The sequence below is a fragment of the Dipodomys spectabilis genome, unplaced genomic scaffold (assembly GCF_019054845.1).
Source record: "Dipodomys spectabilis isolate Male_0828 unplaced genomic scaffold, ASM1905484v1 ptg000046l, whole genome shotgun sequence".
Classification (NCBI taxonomy): domain Eukaryota; kingdom Metazoa; phylum Chordata; class Mammalia; order Rodentia; family Heteromyidae; genus Dipodomys; species Dipodomys spectabilis.
Window position 1 is genome coordinate 7,242,605 of NW_024870723.1, and position 21,067 is coordinate 7,263,671.

General features: G+C 45.4%; 1 protein-coding gene across 1 annotated transcript in view; it reads left to right on the forward strand.

Annotated features, from left to right (window-relative positions):
- Morn5 (MORN repeat containing 5) overlaps positions 1-21,067 on the forward strand; it is a 33,624-nt gene that overhangs the window by 10,996 nt on the left and 1,561 nt on the right. The gene's annotated exons all lie outside the window — the stretch shown is intronic.

The window sequence follows — 21,067 nt, forward strand, 5'->3', positions numbered from 1 at the left end:
TCACCCTACTAGGGTACCAATAGCCATGCATCTTCTTCCCAGAAAAATATACATACACAAGTACATGTGTGTCACACATACTTCACTTTGTTTGCACATAGTCTTTTTTTTAATATAATTTTATTGTTATTATTAAGGTGCTGTACAGAGGGGTTACCATGTCATAGGTAATGAGTATGGTTCTCTTTTGGACAATGACACCCCTTCCTTTCCTTTCTCCCAGTTTCCCCCTGCACATAATCTTAAATGATCAATGGAGCCTATAAAGGATCAGGTCAAGAAACTGCAATCAGAAGGAAACTGCCAAGTAGACTGGGATGGCTGTAGTAGCTATGGAGAAATATTGTCCCCCTCCAGGGAATTTACTTGGTCCGTCCATGAGAATCAGAAAGCCACCTTTTAGCCCAGCACTTGTGGCTCATCTTTATCACTTAGCTACTCAGAACGTTGAGATCTAGGATCATATTTCAAAGCCAACCCTGGGGCAGACAAATCCAAGAGACTTCTCTCCCATTCACAAGCCAAAATCTGGAACTGGAGGTGTGGCTCAAATGGCACAGAGTGCCAGCATGAACAAAAATGTCGAGGGAGAGTGTGAGGCGCCGAGTTAAGCCCCAGTACCAACACACACAAAAAGAAAAAGTAAAGCAAAGCAAGTCATCTTGTGGCCTGGCACAAGTGGGAGCTATTACAGGCACATATAAACACTGGTCCACGTGGCTTGGCTCATGTAGAAAGCTGCTCTGTAGAACACTCATTCTGCTGGGTGTTCACCGGCTCACTGTAAAGTTTCTTGATCAAACAAGCTAAGGAGATGTCACATCAAATCATGCAAAACAGGTCTATTTACCAAAGGGTTTCTAAGGGCAGGGCCCTTACCCTGCTAATATGCTTTGGACATGTCATTTGTGGCTCTTAGTTCCACTGTAGTTAAACACCCATTTCTGCCATTACTTGTTTAACATCTGTGTTTCCCACTAGTCTGTCATGTCCATGTGAGAAGGGACTATATCTTATCTCTACCTGGGGCTGTCAGAGGCCAGTCCCAGTGAGGACAACAGAAAGAGTTGCCTATGAGCTGGGCTAAATGGGCCTTAGAGAAATGCCCCTGCTGAGCAACACTGACGAGAGCCACAAGCTCCCTGGCAGTCATTAACAGGTGCCAGCGGGCAAAGCAGGCATGTGCTCCACTTAGTTCTGATCTCCACACAGCAGGGCATGGCGCAAAGGTCCTGGTGGGGCTGTCCAAGCTTCCACCTGGCCCAGCCCATGCTTCTCATGCTCAGAATGCTTTTCTAAAAGAACATGCCTGCCAAATCCAAGTTGTTGGACCTACATTTTAGAAGATTCCTTGCTAAATGAATGTGAGGGGGAAAAAAATTCCCCACTATGTGAATCAGTCTGGCCTCAAACTCTTGTGCTCAAGCAAGTGTGTGTGTGTGTGTGTGTGTGTGTGTGTGTGTGTATTCTGGTTCTGGGGTTTGAATTCAAGTCCTGGGTGGTGCCCCTAAGCTTTTTTGCTCAAGGCTGGCACTCTACAGCCTCTCTTCTGGTATTTGGTGGTTCATTGGAGATAGTCTCATGGCCTTTCCTGCTCAAGCTGATTTTGACTGTTAATCTTCAGATTCCAGCCTTCTGAATAGCCAGGATCACAGGCATGAGTCACTGGTGCCCAGCTGCCTTGCCTTGAATAACTGGGGTTACAAGAATGTGCCGATGTACTAGGCTTGCTGTGAGAATTTACACCCATCCTTCTACTCATTACCAAGGTTTTGAACATTTACACAATGTGCCATGGGACTTGGGCAGACATATTATCTGAGAATGGTTATCACGCCTTTAGCTAATAGGAATATTTTACATCAGGACCTCATGTACATGTAAGCATATACAGATGTGTATCCACGTACTATGGTATTTCCTATTCTGACCATTGTTTAAGTGCTGTTGTTTGCCACACGCTAAGTGGATTTCACAATTTGCATAAGAATATGGATCAGCCATTGGTAGAATCCTGCATAGATGCAGCCTTCTCTGAGCCACCTCTCACCCTCCACTGCACTAGACTCCCTCCACCAATAGCACTTAGCAGGTGACAGTGGAGGAGCTGCCTGAGCCCACGTGACTGTGTCTGGCTCCTCACTGCCCCCGGCATCTCACACAGGTCCACCACATTGCAGCTGATTATGTTTGTAAAAGAAAAAGTGGGCAGGCAGGCAGAGCACCTGCTTGTAAGTTCTCCATCATCTTTTACCTGATGGTTCAAACTTCAATACCTGGCACACAATAGACAACTTACAACTCGTTATACTTCTGTGTGCCTCCAACTTTGCAAAGCAACTTAACAGCCATCAGAGATCTCAAACCAGTGGCACCTCAGGCCAAATGTAGCAGCCAAAGTTTTGTTTGGTTGAGCCAACAATTGCAACTGCTTGAGTCCCAGGTCTCCACCATTCCCTGCTCTATCATCCTCAGTAACATCAGTCATTTCTGTCCCCCACCATAAACCCTCTGAACTCATTTGCCCAGAATCACATCTCAACTTCCCCATACATGGAGGGAGCTGGGAATGGGCAAACTAATGATGAGAACACCAGGCCAGCCTCAGCGTGGTGGGTAACAGCCTGGTGATGGTGACACTGGCTCTCACACCCATTCCAGTTTCACTACAAGTCCAGCTATCTTTCCAATACACCTTACTGCTTCCCAGGTTAAAGTCACAAAGACACAATGCCTATGTGTCTCTGATTATATAAAAAAATTTTTATGAAAATGAACTCTGAAAAATGGAAACAAGAGATGTTTTTCTCTTTTTTGTTTTCTTTTCTTTTTGTCTTGACTGTTCATCTGTCTTTAGGAGCATAAGGGGAGGTGCAGAAATGGGCAAAGGGTGAACAAATGCAACAGTGGTATTCACTGGACATTATGTTGAAAATGACCTATACAACTTGTGGGTGGGGAAGGAAGGGGAAAAGTGGGAGAGAAATAGGGAAGGGCTGACATTGTCCAAAAAGAAAAGTACTCTTTACCTGACCTATATAACTGTAACGCCTCTATACATCACCTTTCTAATAACAGACACAGCTAGTGTATATTCTAAGCAGCACAGCAAACATAAAACAGAGACTGGTTTAGAATCTTCTGCCCCACAGGAGGCTAGAGAAATAGAAGAGGTTAGAGAGATGGCGTGTGGTGATTGAAAACTCAGGGCCTGGAACCCATACCTCTGACTGGCCTCTAATTCTGGATCCACCTCAGACCAGCTGTGTGATTATGGGTAGATTACATTTCTTCTCAGAGCCTCAGTTTCCTCATCTGTTAAATGAACATTCAAGTAGTTCCTATTTTGAGGATAGGAAAATAAATTAGAAAAAAATGAGGTCAGGAATACATTTAATACATAACCCAGCACCTGGCCCAAACAGGTGCTCAGTGACTGATAGTCACTTACTCAAGCTGGAAGAAAGAGCAGTGAGGTGGGCCACTGACATTTGTGAAACTTCCTCTGGGTCCTGGAAAGCAGAGAGGTCTTCAGAAAGATAAATGGGATTGGATGTGCTGGACTTTCTGCTCATCAGGGTTTTGCTTGGTAAATGAAATGCTACAGGGAATGTGGGGGCTGCTGGCTCTTGGATGGCATTTAGAGTCCCAGTCTAGCTTTGATGGTCCACTCTCCCTTCTCTTGTCTTGTCTACCTCCTGTTCTAGTCCATCTGGGCTAACTGCCATCTGTTGGTAAACACAGCCAGCACTTTGTACTCTCTAATGTCACCCCACATGTTTCAAGCACAGACTGACCTTCTTTCCTTTCTCTGCCCATCACAGTATGCCTCATCTCTCAATGCCTAGCACAAAACAGGAGGCCACAAGTCGTTGCCCGTAATCACCAAAGTCTGCCACGTGGCTCCACCTGTACACCTACAGCTCAGGGAGACAAGGCTGGGGGAAGAATGCCCACTGGGGAGAAGTCTTGAGAGGTGCCAGCTTATCTCATCTACTCTTTCCAAGTGTGTAATTTGTGTGAGCCACCATTTGCACCATGATAACCTGGTTTCAGAGAGATTACTTGTTCGTAATGAGTGACAAAATTAGATTCCAACTTGAGTATTGCCTCAGTCCATTGCTATGATGTGAATAGGGGTAGCATCCACCTTAGGACCACATATTAAAGATTTGGTCCCCAGACAGTACTGTTGGGAGTTACTATGGTCCTTTATCAGAAGGTGAGACAAAGGATAGGGTGGAGGGGTTGGGAGGTCTTTAGGTCATTGTGAGCATGTGTTCTAAGGGGACTGTGGAACTTTGGTCTCTCCCAGTCTCTTTGCTTGGTTTTCTGGCTATGATGTAACAGTTTTCTCTGTCTTGTGTTCCTACCATGGTGTACAGACCCCACCAGAGGTCCAAAGCCATGAGGCTGTCAGTCCTGCTCTATAGAACTTTCAGAACCAGAACTGAATAAGTCTTTCTAGTTTATAAGTTAATTTTCTCAAGTTTTTTGTTACAGTAATTGGAAGCTGACTGATGCAATGCACAGTTCTTTTCATTCTTCTTGTCAGTTTTATATACCAGTTTATCTTGTACTTGTAGCTCTCTTCTCCTAGACTGGGGTGGGCAATCTGATTCATTGTTGTCCCTCTACCAAGCACAGCTCCTGGTACCCAGCAGAAGCTCAGCAAGCTTCCCAAATCAACCAAGGGCCTACTTTACAGTGTTAAGACAAAAACTCCATAATCCCAGAAATGAGATGCTACCTGCTTTGAAAAGGGGTCCTTTATATACTGCGACCCATATAGAAGCATCTGACAATATTTGGAATAATTACATTTACTATAATGGGAAATGGGGAAATCCAGCCCTGTGCCCTTCCCCAAGGCATCCCTTGCATTCCTCCTAGGAAAGATAAGCCAGAGCCATGTTGGCAGTTTGTAGATGTATCTCTTTCATGTAGCTGTTGCTCTCCTCAACATTAACAGTAGGAATCATTTGCAAAACAACTGTACCACTAATCCTTCCTCCCTCCCCCCAATTAATGATACCCCATGTGAACGTCTCAGATGAAAGGCGCATTATTAATATTCAAAGAAAAAAACACCCTCGTAACCATTTTAACATGTACAGCTAACAATGAACTAAATTTGCTTTGTGGAAGACAGAGAGTGAGCATCCCAAATTAGTTTATGTAAAAGCTGAAATTCTTCCCCGAAAGGTCTCAGTACCATCCTCAAAGAATATCCTGATCATCAGAAATGCCGTCAAGATTCCCGCCAACATTATCCCCTTTGTTGTCTGAAATGTCGAATCAAGCACATCTGGCAAGCGTCCTCAAGCTCACAAATCTTTCAAACAGCGTCTAATTCCCAATGGTGAGAGAGAGAACGCCACTGCTCTTCAAAATAGCACCAACTTTCCTTCAATCAGAAACAATGGCTCTGGCTTCTTAAAAATATCACACACCAGTGATTATTTGCAGAGAGGGTCCTTTTGCTGTTTGAACCTGTGGGTTCCTGACAGAATTTAAAAATCAAGACCATATGCCTCATTTGGATACATGCTGGGCTAAGTGGGCAGTGGGACGAGGGGTGTGAATTGGACATCTCAAGAGAGTGACCTGGCTTCTGTGATTGCAGGACTCTGGGAGGTGTTGGCTGCCTTCCCCAGGGTGAGTGAGGAGGATCAGGAAGATAATGGCAATGAGAGCTGACATTGGCTAAGCAGTTACTGACTGTAAACCAGACATTCCACCAAGGAAGAGGGGAGTCCTTGTGTGGGCTGTGCTTGACAAACGAGGAAAGTGAGGCTCGGGGAGGTCAAGGGAATTCGGTAGGAGGAATGGGATTCATAGCCAGGCTCATCAGCCTTCCAAGGTCTTCCTCTTTCCCTCTGCCTGGCCGGCTCTAAGATCATCTGTCCACAACGGCATCAGCGGTACCCCCAGGCGCTGGTGTTTACCTGCTGTGCAGCCACCTTTAGATAAGGGTGACATTTAAACTGCAGGGTGAACACCTAGGCATGATCTAAAATTTCTGTAGTCATTGTTTAGACAGTTGAAAACTGGAAACATCCCAAATATCCACCAGGAGAGGACTGGATAGGTAACATACAGTGTTTTCTTATAGTAGAACCCAAGGCAAGCATTAAATATGGTAGCAGAAGGTCTGGGATGTAACTTAATGGAAGAACACTTGCATAGCATGTGCAAGGAGGCCCTGGGTTCAATTCCCAACACTGGGGAAAAAATATATGGCAGTGGATCTATTGATATGCAGACATGTCGATAGTTTACTTCGAGTGAGAAAAAGCAGGATGATGATAATAACCAGCATTTCTTGCATGGCAACTATGTTTCAGGTACTAAGCATGTGCTATTTTGTCTCATCTCATCTAATCCTCACAGTAGCCCCATAAAACAGTCATCTTTATTATTCCCACTTTACAGCTGATGGAACTTGAGGCATGGTGAAATGCCTTGCCCAAACTCAGCAGGTAAAAAGTGGCACCTCTGAAATTTGAACCCAGGCCTGGCTGGCTCCAAAGTGAAAGATGGCACTTGAGCTGGTTCATTTCCTAGGGAAAGAAAAAAGAGATGGGGGGGGGAGGGAGTAAAAGTGGGAGAGAGGGAAGGAGGAAGGGAAGGAAGAAGGGAGGGTCGGAAGAAGGGAGGATCAGAAGAAGGGAGGAAGGGAGGGAGGAAGGAAGGAAGGAGGGAGGGAAGGAAGGAGGGAGGGAGGGAGGGAGGGAGGGAGCGAAGGAAGGAAGGAAAGAAGGAAAGAAGGAAGGAAACAGCCCAGGGACATAGAGTATATACCCAGTAAGTTGTACTAGTGGTTTCCTTCCCCCAGGATACTTCTCTTTCTGTTTTATTACTCAAAAACTGGGCAATGATCAAGAACTTTTCGATGCCTCTAAAACAGCAAGCCTCTGTTAATCTCGAAGCTACTGCTTTCCCAAGACAAGTGAGAAATCTAAGACCAAATCACCTCCCTGACTCCACACAGCCTGTCTGTGGTAGAGCTGAGTCTGGAATCCCAACTTCCCGCTACCAGCTGCAACTCAAAAACCCAGGCTACCTCTTCCCGGTGCCTCTCTTGAGCTCTCTGCAAAATGGCTGAGTGAGTCTTCAGCACAGCCCCCTTCCTGCCATCATCTCTCCAGCGAGACAAAAGGCAATTTACCCAAATGTTATAATCACCTGGAGACTGGCACGCAGGGGCATCCCTGCTTTATCTGTGGTATTGTTCGCAGCCGCGTAATGAAGGCTTTGTGGAAGGATAATATCACACTCGTAACTGCCAAATAAAATGCCCGCACAGAGCCCACGTCTCTGCCAGCAGACTTGGGCATCTGATAGAAGCAAAAGGGGTAGGAGGGAAGTTGGGAGAACTGAAGCCGCCTCTAAGTCAGGGACTCACCACATCCCCGTCCTTTGAGGAAATTCCTCCTAGCCATTGTGAAACAGAAGAACCAGGATTTGAACCCAGGGCTCTCTCAGAGCAGAGGCCATGCTCTGAAATACATCATGGACTTTTCTGAGTCAGGAGCCTCTCTGAGAACTAGGTTAAATTATACAGTCTCTTCAGGAAGAGAGAATTTTGCCTACCACAGGGAGAATCGGCCACCTGGAAGCTATCCATAGACCCCTTGAAGATCTTTGCTCTAGGAATGACAGCCTATTCCCACTGGCCAACCTCCCTGAAATGTAGAACTGTCCAGTGCCCTTCTTTCCCCCCACCCCAACTCCAGAGGCCCTGGAAATTCCCCCTCTAACTTAGGATTAGAATGTCCCTAGGATTCTGGTAACAATGTGTTCCCCACCCCCAGGGTCACCTCCTGGAGGCATCCAGAGGACACAGCTTCCCCTTCCCTGGCCGGAGTCAGCTGAGGACTGCCTAGGCAGGGTTTGTTTTGTCTCCTTTAATAGCAGTGGCACAAGGTCAGAACTCACAGGCGGGAGCCTCACCTCTCTTCCTCAGCCCACGCTATGGAAGCCAGGGTAGTTGGCGGAAGCCACTGCCCGACCTCACGTCCCAGAGAGGCAGGCAGGGTTTAAGACAGGATTTAGACTCATTCAGAACTGCAGTCATATATCACTGACTCAACTTCTCTAAGCTTCTGCGTCTCATCCAAAAAATGGGGGTAGCAAGAGGACCCATCTGATCGGTTTGCGAAGACAGACGATTCAGGGGTTGCTGCTAGGACAGTGGCTATGCCACTCACTCTTCATCTGGGCCTATCAGTGATCACAATGATAAGTATCCCCCTCCAGGGTAAAAAGTTGAAAAGCAAGGACCAGCTTAACTCCACATCCCAAAGGAGGAGCCAGTGTCACCCTGGCAAGCTGCCCCCTGGCCTCCACCCACCTGCTTTTGATGCTGATTTCAAGACTGAACTGGCAGCCCATGTCTTCCTGATCTCCCTGCCTAGCCCTTGGCATTATCTTCTGATGTGGGCTCTGTCATCCTCATCTTAATGCCATCGGCCTCCGCTGAACCCCTGTGTACACAGGGATCCATCACATAGAGACCAGACTCAATGCCTGTCCTTCTAAAACCAGGGCAGGGTGGGAGGAACAGATGCACAGTGACAGTCAGCCTAACTGATGACTACAGAGGCCCTCAGAATATATCTCATGAATTAAAAATAATAATAATAATTCACAAGCAGGGAAGAGGTCAATACACTTCTGTTTTCCCCATGATGCCTGTGTTAATGTTTAATTTGACATATCAAGTATGAGATTCTTTCCCCAGTAAAGACCCTGCAATCATTGTGCTGTGGAGGTGTAGAAAAGAGGGTATGTCCCCAGTGTCACTGAATGATATCCCCCAACAGGAAGTGCCAGGCTAGGCCATAAAGGGTGAGGGAAGTAAGAGCATGGGCAAAGGCACAGAAATAATCAGGGGCTCTGTGTACTCAATGTACCATACCTAAGATTTGCTTACCATAAGCTAGAGGAGATGGGGACTTCCTTCAGGTAGTGCTAGACAGTGAGACTTGACAGGTATGTAGGAGTAAGTTTGAGTTGTACATTCAAGGAAGAGAGACCCAGCAAGACATCCTTGAGTGATGTTTGGGGAGTGGAGTTTCCATCCTTCAAAGAGTGATCAGCAAACACAGAAGCTGTAGAAAATTTTCTCAGAGGATGGGTAACATCCAGGAACACACCTTGGAAGACATTCTTGGGCTCTGTGCCCACTCACTAGCTGGGTGAATTTGAACACATGCCCTCTCCTCTCTGAGAATGCCCATCCCCACTAGGAGACAGCGATGATAGAACTAACAAAAAAGATTGCTGTGAGGACTAGAGTGAGTTCAGTGTTCCACGAAACTATATTTTCTTTTCTTCTCTTTCTGCTGGTTCGGAGGCCTGAACTCAGGACTTCCTGCTCTTGCTTGGCTTGCTTGCTCACACAGCTGGTGCTCTACCACTTCAGTCATGCCTTCAGTTTGGTACTTTGCCAGTTAATTGGAGATGGGAGTTTTACAGACTTTTGAACCTATGCTGGCTTCAAATTACAATCTTCCAGGCCTCTACCTCCTGAGTAGCTATGATGACAGGTGTGAGTCACCAATGCCCAATTTGTCATGGGCTTTTACCATCTCTCCTGGCCATCCCCACTGCCCCAGCCTAGCTCAGGCCTCAGCATATGTCAAGTGCAAAATGGGCTCCGAACTGTTAAACCCTCTTCAGTCCATTGTCCATATGCATCCAGAGAACAAAGACTATGAGGTCAGGCCAATAGAGTGACCTCAGCCATGGCTTGTGGCTTTTTTGAGTGGCTAGGAATCGTGAATGTGGCCGGTGATGGTGAATCCAATTATTAGTGCTCAAAAAATAAAAGTGGGAAAGCAAGAAGAACAGAAAAATAAATGGTGCTGGTAATTTTGCTCCCCCCCCCCCATTCAGTACACACTTGCTTTCGAGAGAGTGTGGGGTCCATGTCAGTGGTCCCCATCATGCCTCCTGTACCAGGAGGGCTGTGTTGCACAGAGGAAGGTTCTTGTCTTTAAGGATCACTATTGCCTATGAACACAAGACAGTCATTCGTCCGGACCATCATAACAGGACTTGTTTTCTATCCCAACAATGTCACAAAACTGGGTTTGTTGCACGGAATGCGATGTCCTTCCAGCACAAGGTCTTCCTAAGAGATTTCCGAGCTTCAGCATGACTCTAGTAACATTCTCCCTTCCCCACCAATTAAGATCTCACAGCTCCATCCTGCTGTGCCTTTTCAGGGGTGTTAATGAAGACATAATGAGGTCATCACGCAAGGTACCCATGATATATGCCCACAGAAGAGCTTTCTAACACCAAAAGCTGTATTTCCCAAATCATGCCCCATGAGAGCCCTAAATCCTGTCCTAACTCTAGCCTGAGACACCCCACCACAATCATTTCACTATTTTGAAACAAAATGTAATCACATTCCCACATTAACTAGAAGTTTTTAGTTAGTGGGACAAGGTGGCAGATTATAATCATCCACTATTTTGATTCCTTGAATTCAAAGAGTCAGGTCACATAGGAGAGATGATATTCTGAAGAGAGAAACACAGGAATGAGTATTGGGAACCAAGAAAGAGTAGCAGGATGACAGAAAAGCATGGAGAAACAGAAGCAATAGATAAAAGCAGCAATTCTCAGCTTCCTAGGAGGGAGAGGAAGCCAATGATACCATCCCAAGAGAGGTAAACTGTTGGGCAAGACCTGAATGCACTGAGACCTTTGTGATGTATGTTTGCTGACAGCCTCTCTAAGTGATGACACTCCCACTGACACCACCTCTTCTGCAAAGAATTACTGTAGAGTACCTGTATATAGTAACCCTGGCAAGTAGAGTGTAAGTCCCTCAGTTCTTCCTTGGGGCTCCAGTCTGCTCTCCCCATCTTGGGGTCATCCAGAGGCTTGAGTACTTTCTGCTCTGGGAACCATACAATAAGGGGCATGTGAAACGAGGGAGAACATGCCCATCCTCTGTGAAGTCAACAGCAGATTCCATTGCACATAGAAGGGAAGCCTCCATTGTGAAAGCAGCCCAGAAGCTAAATAATAATAATAACAACAACAACCATTATGCAAGAGACTCTAGCTTGTTTGCCTTGATCTGAGCCATGCTGGGAATCAGGCCCAATGCCCTGAGCACTGCTGAATGTTTAGCTACTGAGCCATAGCCCACAGTTAAGTGATGAGAAATACTACCTTAACAGAGTCCCTACCCTATCCTGCAGGACCACTGAGCCTATTTCAGCCAAAAGACAACAGGTAATTAAAACTTCCAACAAACAGTATGGCCTCTCAATGTGGAAACACAAGTAATATGAGAAAACATGACAGTAACATATCTCTTCCCAAAGCAAAGCTGATAAAATTTCAAATAACAACAGTGATAAAAATGATCAGGTCCAGAGGAGATGTATAAGCACCTGCATGAGTTCAAAGAAGATGTAAGTAAACAGCTGAATGAACAGAAATAGAATTCAAATAAACAGCTGAATTAATTAAGGAAGACAATGCAGGATATGAAGAAAAAACTCAAAAAAAAAAAAAAAGACAAATTCTAGGGGGAAAAGTAAATCTGAAATCCTGGAAATGCAAAGCTCAATAAGCCAAATAAGACTCAACTGAAAGCGTTGCTAATAGGATGGAAAAAGTTGAAAACAGAGCATCCATGGTCAAAGATAAATAGAGGAATTAAATCAATCAAAGACAAAAAAAATACAGAGAAAATATGAACAGAATATGAAAGACCTCTGGGACACTGTCAAAAGACCAAACCTATGAATCATGAGTATAGAAAAGGGAGAGAGATACAAAGTATAGGCTTAGAAAACATAACAGCAATATTGAGACAGACAGGATCATCCAATGTCCAATAGGGTTTCAGAACACCAAACAGCAGGAAATACTCTTAGATATATTATAGTAAAAACACTGAATAAATATAACAAAGAATATTGAAAGCTGCAAGTGAGAGTCACTAGGATATAAAGGCAAACTCATTGAGTCTTTAACCTCCATTTCCTATATGGAGAGTAGGAAGTATTTCTCTCTTCCAATTCCCCTTACTTTAATCATACTATCCTAAAATATTTCCTTGCTAAAACTTAAAAAAAGACTTGGAAAAAAATTGTATTTAGTGAAGGAAGCCAGACCCCGAGAAGCACAGGTTGCATGGTTTCCCTCATTTGTGATAGCTAGAATGTGCCTATAAATCCAAGCGGTTATAAATGAATTAACTGAAGTATAATAGACTCTATAGAGAGCACAAATAGTATAAGTTTTTAGAAAGACTAAGTCAAAGCCCAACAAAATAAGTACCTGGAAATGGGTACTTTCAAGAAGATGAGGTGGGGGTGGGGACCAAAGGGAGAGGGTGAGAAGAATGAAGAGGGAAAGGGGATAGAATGCAGGCAAGAATTCATTGTAGTTACCACAGAATTGAGAAATATAAGGGAGGGGAGGGGTCGAGGAGGGGTGAAAATGTTGAAGTGATGACACAGATCAAGATGCATTATGTGTGTGTGTGTGTGTGTGTGTGTGTGTGTGTGTATAAACTACTTTGTTAAATGTCAAAATTCAATATATAACCTAAAAATTAAGAAAAGTGAGAGAGGGGGGTGGGTTGTGAGGGGTGGGTGAGAATGTTGAAAGGGGTGACATTGATCAAGAGGCGTTGTATTCATAAACTGCTTTGTTGAATGGCAACTCCTTTGTATAGGAAAGAGAATTAAAATATATTTTTAAAAAGGAAAACACATCAGAATAACACCAGATTTTTCTCCAAAAATTCTAAAAGCAAGGAAGCCATGGAAAAAAAGAACTGTCAACCTAGATTAATGTTTCCAGTACAGCTTTTCATTAAGGGAGAAATAAAAACCTACCTTGATACATATGGATTTTTTTTTCCGTAAAAGCATCTTTCTATCTTTTCTTGACCAACTGACTACAAGTTTTTAATAGTTGGTGATAATTTCCCAAGAGTTGTGTGCATATTAGAGAATTCTGGCAAAAAAAAAAAGAGAAAAATCAAGCCTGTAAATAGAGCTCCAATGTAATAATATTGTTTTGATTTCTAAATTTAATAATTAATCAAGTCTGAATGCATCAATTATAACATGTATTAATCTCAGTTTTGCAGTTTCTCTTTTTGGTATGTTAGAATCAATCACTTTTCCCAAGTCTCTTACATCTGAATAGGCTTTGATGAGCTCATGGGTGCTACACGCTAGGCCTCTGATTCCCAGTGGGTGAGGTGGATTGTCCTACTCCACCTCCAAGCTCCAACCCAGCCCAGGAGACGTTGCTGTACAGGGAACGCCAACAGCAGCCCCGAGGCCTCCCACCTGCTCTATGGCAGGCTCTGCCTGGGCAATGACCCCTCCGTCAATATTGACAACGCTGTGGCCTTGGCCTCTGGCCAACTCTGCCAGAAAACTTCAAAGCCTCTTTGTTGTCAGGAGTTGTGACAGGGGTTCTGGGGTGTGGACACCTCATTTTGGCACTGCCTTACCTTTTTCTCTACCACCTCACATGTCCCTGAATTTACGGCAGGACTGGAGGGTGGGTACCTGTCTACAAACAAGGATCCTGATTTGCCACGCACCAACATCACATCTTCCAAGGATGTTCCTTGTCCATGCCCCCCCCTGAAAAATTGAGCACCCCATGATAGATGGCCCCAGCCTGGCCCAGCCCTTGCATCCACTGCCAGCCCAATTGACTGAACAGGACTTACTCTGCAGGTCAGCAGTATCTCCTCCCTCTGCGTGTGATCACAAGCACACAGACTTCAAATACTCTCTAGACATAGGTGTTACACAAACCACAAGCATCCTGTGTGTGCAAAACACCCCACATGTAGCCACTTGCATGTTTTCACACAGCTTTACACTTACATATATGTGAGAACTGGATGGAAATAATGCATTTGTGTGTGCACACTTGCAGTATCACTAACAGTGACTAGCACCACAGCTCAGTCAGTCTTCCCTTCTGCCCTGATAAAATGAAAATGGCAAATAATTGCACCCCCTAAGCTTCAGCTCCCTCATCTTAAGTGGGAGTAACACTGTCACAATGAGGAAGTACAAATAGAGGCATACACACACACACACACACACACACACACACACACAGAACTGGACCCGGCTAGATGGTTGGCTGCCAAGTCTCTCCCTCTCTCCAAGGCTAGATACTTCGCTCCTTCTGGAGCTCCTCCCTTTCTCAGGCCTCACCCCAGCCCTCTCACAGGTGGGACCTGTATAGCAGTGGTGGTCACAGGAGTGCCCTGCCCAAAGAAGAAGCAGAACCTGGCAAATAAGTGCCCAGTGACCCCGATCTGCTTGTTTGCCTTCCCTGGGTTCTCCTGCTTTGGTTTGTCCTTCTGGTTTTGAATAAAAACGCATGAGTTGAGTATGACTTTTGATCCTTACAATGCTGATCCTATGCACCCCTCTTCTCCATCCTGCCGGGAACGTAGTGACCTCCTTAGGGACACCCTCTTGCAGGCATCACGTCTGAGAATTAAAAGACTCATCAGAATGATGACTTCAGCTTCCACTTCCTGGATGCCCACCAAGTACTACTCTTCCTGGCTCACAGACCCACCTGGCTCACAGACACAGTAGCCTAGTTCAGAGATGAGGAGAGCCTTGTTCAGAACAGCCCAGCAAGTTAGTGACCCAGGCCTGTTGGCTCCAGAAGTCCCACCTTACAAAGAGGACTTCTGGCTTCTCTTTAGGTCTTTCTAGGCACCAGAAACTGTGCTAACCACTCCACAGGAACAATCTGATTTGGCCCTCATGGCAAACCTTTAAGGCAAATGCATTTGCAGCTGAGGAAATGAGGCCCAGTGAGGTGTGAGGCTTCCTGCCTGAGGTGGCAGCAGAGAGGCCCAAAGTCAGTGCTCTTGCTCTTGCACCGTGCCATGCCACCACCTTTCCTCTAATTTCATGGGTAGCTGCTGTTTCCTTGCAACTATCCTAAGCCTTCTAGGATCTCTTCTGCTCCTACTCCAATATCATGTTGACCTGCCCTCAGGACCTGGGCACAGTTCAGCAGGCCCCGCACAGCTGAGACCTATGCAGGATAGCCCCTCTTCATCTCTGCTGTGTGGTAGGCCCCAGGTCAGGCAGGCTTTGAGCTCCTTGCATGTGGTTAATGCTCAAATATGATTCCTGACAACCCAACCTCTTATGTGCAGTGGAGATGCCTGATCTATGGCCTCAACACACAAAATGCAACGGAGGCCTCAGACCTGCACTTGCCAAATGTCTTGCCAAATGTCCCCTCTGGGGAGCTCCATTTGCCTGGGGAGTGGAAGAAAGCCTTTCGTTTTGTCTAAATCCCACGAGGTAAACCTATTACTGTTTTTTTCTTTTGCCTGTCCTGGAGCTTGAACTCAGGGCCTGGGCGTTCTCCTTGAGCCTCCTTTGTGCTCAAGGCTAGTGCTCTACCACTTGAACCACTATACCACTTTCAGCTTTTTTGAGTAGTTTACTGGAGACAAGAGTCTCGCAAGGACTTTTCTGCCTAGACTGGCTTTGAACTGCGATCTTCATATCTCAGCCTCCTGAGGAGCTAGAATTACAGGAGTGAGCCACCAACACCTAGCTGAACCTATTACTCTTATGGTCCCAAATTTACATTATTCATTCATTATGTACTTAACTAAATGATTTTTAAGTGCTGGACCCTCATAACATGGCTTCCCCAGACTGATGGGGCACTATAACCAATATCATGTCCCTGGCTCCCCTCATCAGGGAAGGTTAATGCTAGGCAGGACCAGTGTAGTGACATGGGAGACAGGCAGGAAGGCAGAGGCCAACGCACACACATTCAGAGTAGCCCTTAAGTCAGGAAGACCACATTCACCAGATGACTTCAAATCTACCTCCATCCTTTCCCAAACATACTACCTTTAGTGTTCTGTAAACTTAAAACCTTTTTGGGAAAAATCCTGGAGTAACACATTCAATATTTGTTTGTGTTAAAAATCAGTATTTTTGAGCTGGGCATCAGTAGCTCACACTTCTAATCCTAGCTATTCAGGAGGCTGAAATCTGAGGATCACAGTTCAAAGCCAGTCCAGGAAGAAAAGTCCATGAGACTCTTTATCTCCAATTAACCACCAGAAAACCAGTAGTAGCACTGTAGTTCAAAGTGATAGAGTGCTAGTCTTGAGCATAAAAGCTCAGGGACAGCACTCAGGCCCTGAGTTCAAGCCCACAAGCAACCCCTCTCCCCAAAAGGCAATAATTCCTCAAGTGTACATGTTTTAAGTATATCTCAATTGGTAGCATCTCATTTAGGTTTTTCTTCATTTTTATATATCCTAGAATCCAGAGATAGAAAGTGCCCTCGGCTTTTCTGATGTTCTGAGAGACACTGCACCTGAGCTTGGTGCTGGAAGGGAAGGTACCCCCATCCTAGGCAGGGAACATGTACGAAGCTAAATGCATATTTAGCTTTATCTCCATGCATATTTGGACAAGTAATGTAGCTAAAGGTAGTTGGATTTTACAGTGTGAGATGAGCTGGGGAGCGGAGAATCTGGAGGGCCCTGAAGTCCAGGCCAAGGGGGCAGACAGTCTTTCTGAAAAGGTTTCTTATCAAGGGAGTCTGGTCAGATTTCGGGGTCTCTCATAGCAAGTTCCTTTCCTCTTTTTTTTTTGGTCAGCCTTGGGGCTTGAACTCTGGGCCTGGGCGCTGTCCCTCAGCTCTTCAGCTCAAGGCATGCACTCTACCACTTGAGCCACAGCACCACTTTCAGCTTTTCTACTGAGGAAGTTCAGCTCAAATTATTCAAGAGGGGTAAGGTATATGGGTGGCAACAAAGTCAGTTCCAAAGCTTCCCCCCCCCCCGAATAAAGACATCTTTCTGTGCAACAAATGGAGATAACCCTGAAGAGTGCCCCCAGGGGGCTCCTGGCACCAGTCACTGCTGCATCTTGCTCCACTCGTCCCCAGCACTGGGCACAGGGCCAGCTACAGGCTTGAGCTTGTTGATTCATTTCCCCAGTCTACAGGTATTGATGGTGTACCTTCTACATGCTAGACACTTCCCTAAGTCCTATGGACACCACAAGGACAAGGTGCCCAGATGCATTGGAGCTTACAGTCTTAGATAGACGAGACATAACATGGGCTATGAAGAAAGCATGAGGTTACTGGGAAATGGGGCCAGAGGTTGAAAGCTGGATGCCAGGAAGTGGGTGCTCAGGAGATGTTTGTTAATGGCAATTGAGGCAAGCCAGAATAAAAATAATTTATTCAGATTCACCCATCAACGCATTTATTGAGCATCTACAGTCCTCTGGGTCCATTGGCCAACAAAGCAGATATGATCTCTTCATTGAAAGTTTACAGGGTGTGTGTATGTGAGAGAGACGGGGGGAGAGGGAGAGAGGGAGGGAGAGAATGTGTGTACTGGGGCTTGAACTCGGGGCCTAGGTGCTATCTCTTAGCTTCTTCACTCAAGACTGGCATTCTAGGGCTGGGAAGGTGGCTCAGTGGTAGAGCGCCTGCCTTGCATGCCTGAGGCCCTGGGTTCGATTCCTCAGCACCACATAAGCAAAAAGAAAAAAGCTGGAAGTGGCACTGTGGCTCAAGTGATAGAATGCTAGCCTTGAGCTGAAGAGCTGAGTGACAGCTCCCAGGCCCAGAGTTCAGGCCCCACGACCGGACCAAAAAAAAAAAAAAAAGACTGGCATTCTACTACTTGAGCCACAGCTCCATTTCTGGCTTTTTGCTGGTTAGTTGGAAATAAAAGTCTCACAGGACTTTCCTTGGAACCACAATGCTCATACCTCAGCCTCTTGAGTAGCTAAGACTACAGGTATAAGCCACTGGTAACTGGGGAGCATATAAGGTAAGGGGAAACATAAGACATCGGGGCCCAGATTATGAGAGAGGAAAGGGAACAGCTTTACTTTGGATGACTGGCAGTATGAAGGGACTTCCACTTCTCTTGAAGAACATGCTAATTTCTCCTATTACAGGGCACAGTGGATTTTCACACATTTTTAAATAACATTTTTATTTTAGAGCACTTAAAGTTGTATAATTATTGTGAAGACAGACCAGAATTCTTAAAATGCCCTATAGTCCATTAATTGGTACAGTTTTTCATATTCATGAATTAGTATTCACTAACTAATATTAACTAAAGCTCCTAGCTGAAACTCCTCAGTCTATCCTTACTGTCCATTTTCTTTTCCAGGATTCCATCCAGAACATCACAAGACCTTCAGTTGAGTCTCTGGGCTCCTGGGTTTTTTTTGGTTTTCATGACAATTTTCAATAGTACTAGGCAGGTATTTTATACACTGTCCCTTCACTGGAATTTGTCTGATATTTTTCTCCTAATTACACAGAGTTGTAGGGCTTGGGAAGGAAGATCATGAAAGCAAGTGCCATTTTTCACCCAAAGTTACTAAGGGTACAATCTGCTAATGAGATGCTGATAATGATGTTAACTGTGAACCCCTAGCTGAGGTCAAGTTTCTCCAAAGGAAAAATATTACCCATTTTTTCACCTTCTCTTTCTGTACTGTCCTCTTTGGGAGGAAGTTGCTGTATACACTCATGCTTAAGATGTGGAGATTTTGGGGCTGGGAAGGTAGCTCAGTGGTAGAGCGCTAGCCCTGAGCTGAAGAGCTGAGGGACAGCGCCCAGGCCCAGAGTTCAGGCCCCACGACCAGACCCAAAAAAAAAAAAGATGTGGGGGCTTTAAGCCAGGTGCTGGTGGCTCACACCTGTAATCCTAGCTAGTCTGGAGTCTGAGATCTGAGGATCACAGTTCAAAGCCAGATTGGGCAAGAAAGTCTGTGAGACTCTTATCTCCAATTTGCTAGCAAAAAAAACCCCCAGAAGTGGAGCTATGGCTCTAGTGGTAGATCACTAGCCTTGAACACAAAAGCTCCAGGAACAGACCTCAGGCCGAGTTCAAGCCCTGGGACAAGCCACACACACACACCACACCACACACACACACACACACACACACACACACATTTAAAAAGTGGAGATTTTGTTCCAACTCTGAGGACAGACTATATAAATTACTTGCAGGAAATCTGTTTTGCTGTTTATGCATTTACCAATATGCTTATGCTGGGATTTTTTTTTTTTTACTTTTTAAAAGTAAAAGAAAAAACTGTTAGTATTTTATTTCAATTAACAAAAGCACATTAAATTATCAAGACATTAAATTGAAGGGAAGGAAAAGGCTGGTAATTATTTTAATTTTTTTCTATTGTCAATATGCATTCATGAAAGGAGATTTGGGAAATAGCAAGAACACAGGACCTCTCTAGTTTCATTCCTTAAAGCTGGCCACAACTCACATTTCAATTCATTATCTTGCATTTTTCTTTGGTGCCCAATTTTTGCATGGAGCTTACTGTCTATATAGTTTTGTTTCTTGTCTCCTCTCATTTTCTGGCTTATTATGGCATAAAAATATTTCCTCTGTGTTGCCATTTAGACTTCATAGCTATTATTTTCAGTAACTGCTAATTATTCCTTCACATGGCTTATTGTGTCTCCATTACCACCACCACCACCACCACCACCACCACCACCACCACACACCCCCCCCCACACACACACACCGCCAAGCCACCAGGTTCCTCATATTTAATTGGTGTTTCGAAGTTATTTGTTAAGTGACAACAAAGTGATTATTCCCTAGACTCTAAATGTATATCATTTTATATTCCCTTGATTCTAAACAGTTCTGAGACAGAGATGTTGTTCTTGAGTGGAATTACCAGGCCAACAGAGACCAGAAACTTTTAAATCAGTGTACAAAACCAGAAATCTTCTTCCTCTTCCCTCTGCACCACCAGCAATTGTGCCAAGGGTAATAATTTGCAATTGATTAAAGAGTTTGTGGGGTGTTTTTTCCCCATCTTTTTTTCCTCTCTCTCTTCTCCCCCTCCCCTCCTGCCAAAAAGGAGGAAAATTATCTGAGAAGGTGAAGATGTTCTCAGACAATCAGATTAACATATTCCAACAATCGCAATTTGCAAAATAGTAATCACAACTCCCAGGCTCTGGGAGGCATTAATCAAAGCTACAGGTTTAATTCCATCTTAAATATTGATGAAATGTGCTTCTGCAGCCTCACCCTGGCGTGGCAGGGCCAGGGAGCCTCGGAGGCGGCAGGGAGGTGGAGGGAGGGTGGGGGAGCAGCTGCCGGGAGGGGAGGCATCTGTGATTCAAATTGGTGGCTGTACAGCCAGGTAGAGAGTGAAAGGGGTAGTGAAGAGGGCTGTTAAGTCCATTGCTGTCAATTTGTAACGATCAGGGAGGGGCCTGAGGACTGGTTCTGCACAATACACCCAGTTTGTCTGGTTTCAGGGGTTACCACTGAAGAGGCTGCAGCTGCACTGATTCGAATAGCCTGGAGACTTCAGAACTGTAATTATCAACCAGGCAGCTCACAGTGTGGCAAAAGTGGGCTCCACCAGCGCTTAACTCCTTGTGTGCTGACTTATCACTACCACTCTTCCCACCCCTGCACTGCCAGCCTCTGCTAGGACTCTCAGCAGCCCGCCCAAGGGAAACCAAGGCCCACTGGTTCCTTTAGGCCAATCCTCCCAAGGCCAGGGCATTCTAGCCAGCAAGCCTTCCTTGGGTTATCTGCAATGGAATGGGGCTAGGGAGACAGGACTGTGTAGGCAACCTGGCCCTTTGCACCACTGAGTCCCCCCTTGGGTGAGAAGTCAGGCCACAGGGCCTGACGAACCTTGGCTCAAATTCCACCTAGGACAATGTGTGTATCCTCTGTAAAATGGGGTGGTCTCTGCCCTGCCGGGCAGCGACAAAAAGATCCAGTTAGACTCAGAGTGTTGGTGAAGATCACCGTGGGATGGCTGGTGCTGAGCTGCCGGCTTCCTGTCCCTGGCTCAGCCTCCTGCCCTGGGTGGGGTCATTTCATTCTCTGGAGGGTAGGCTTGTGCTGGTCCCGTTGTGTTTCTGCTCTCTGGGAGAGACCACTTGCCACCCAAGGAGGATAAAGCCTCATCCTCCTGTTTTTTTAGGCAGGAGGCAGTGGATT